The 1,831-nt window shown below is 26.1% G+C and overlaps 1 protein-coding gene across 1 annotated transcript in view; it reads right to left on the bottom strand.

Moving 5' to 3' along the window:
• LOC101305001 (putative ripening-related protein 1-like) overlaps positions 1-1,831 on the bottom strand; it is a 6,736-nt gene that overhangs the window by 3,631 nt on the left and 1,274 nt on the right. The window lies entirely within an intron of this gene.

The raw sequence follows: 1,831 nt of genomic DNA on the forward strand, positions 1-1,831 counted from the left end.
TATATATTTGTCCAAAAAACCATTATATATAGTTCATCCAATATAAATTTGATAGAGATTTTATTTTTTTTATTTCATTTTTAAAGTTCGATGGTGAATTATATATATATATAAAGTAAAAAGAAAAAATAATGGTGAATTATGAAGTCTAAAACTATTTGATTCACAAAGATAATTTTTTTATTTATTAATATCGTAATTGTGGCCCTAAATGTAATGAATTATTATAATATTTGACTACATAAAGAAATGCATTTAATTTAGTTCATGTAAGGTAACAAAATCAACTACATAAAAATGGTAACTAAATCATCTTGATGAAAATAAACAATAATTATTCGAATTGATGCATGGAATATATGGATTGAATAAGTAAGAAACTATAATGAATCAATGAATTGATGGTGTTTTGGTTTTAGATAGATCGTTATCAATAAATTATGGTGTTTTGGTTTTAATACAAGTTTATGAGTTTTTTGTTTTGGTTTTTTTGTATTAATAAAGTTTAAAAATGGCCTAAACTTGCAAAGTAATTAATACATGAGACTTTAAAATGATGAAATTAATACAACAGACATTTAATAAGTATAAAGTGTTCTGTACCTTTTAATGCGAATATGCCATTAAGGAAAGTCCCCGGTGAACTTGTACTTAGCTCATTATTAACTACTTAATGTATTTAATTTTTAAAGGGTTTAGGGTTTTAGGGTTAAATATATTTAACCCTAAAACTAAATCCTAAACCCTAAACCCTAAACCCTTTTTAAACCCTAAACTCTAAACTTTTATCCCTAAACCCTAAATTTTTATCCTTAAACCCCAAACTTATTTATTCCATTTTAGTGTGAATACGGCATTGAGTTTAGGGTTTAGGGCATTGAGCTAGGATACGTCCTCGGTGAACTTGCATGTAGCACATAATTATCTACTTAATACTTTTTTTTTATATTTAGTGTGAATATTCCACTAAAGAGAGGTTTATAGTGAACTTTAGTAGCTCATTGTCAGCTACTTAGTACTTATTTGTTTAGTAATGATTACGTACTAGCTCATCATTGACTACTTATAACTTATGCTTATCACTTTAAATCTCAATGTGAATAATGACTTCTATTTGAATATTTGAATGTGAACTTCAATGTGTATAATAACTTTTATTTCAATGTGAATATGTCATTATGGAAAGGTTCCAAGTGAAAATTACTAGCTTATCATCTGTTACTTATAACTTATTTGTTATTATAAGACATGTTTAGAACTTTAAATTTCAAATTTCAATGTGAACAACGACTTCAAATTTTAACGTAAATAATGTCTTCTATTTCAATGTGAAGTTCAATGTGAAGTTCAATGTGAACATGCTATTTGGGAAATGTTCCAAGTGAACATTACTAGATTATTATTGGTACTTGTAACTTATTTGTTACTATGTGACATGTTTATGACTTTGAATTTCAATGTGAACAATGACTAATTTTATTTTAATGTGAATATTCTATTAGGGAAAAGTTCTAAGAGAACATTATTAGTTCATTATTGACTACTTAGTACTTGTTTGTTACTATAAGATATGTTTCTGACTTTAAATCGCTATATCAATGATGGCTAGCTTCTTTTTTCAATGTTATTGAAATCATCATTAGATACCTAGCTAGTACGTATTTATTTGTGTAGAACAGTATATTAGTTTATGTTAATGTGAATGATGACTTCTATTTTAGATATTTGATTCATTAAAATGAAGTACACTTCACACTTAACATACTTATTCAATCACTATATCTCATACATATTCAATGAAAGTTCATCTCTTGCCAAAAAAAATCTCATG

This window comes from Fragaria vesca, linkage group LG7, assembly GCF_000184155.1.
Source record: "Fragaria vesca subsp. vesca linkage group LG7, FraVesHawaii_1.0, whole genome shotgun sequence".
In the NCBI taxonomy this organism is placed as follows: domain Eukaryota; kingdom Viridiplantae; phylum Streptophyta; class Magnoliopsida; order Rosales; family Rosaceae; genus Fragaria; species Fragaria vesca.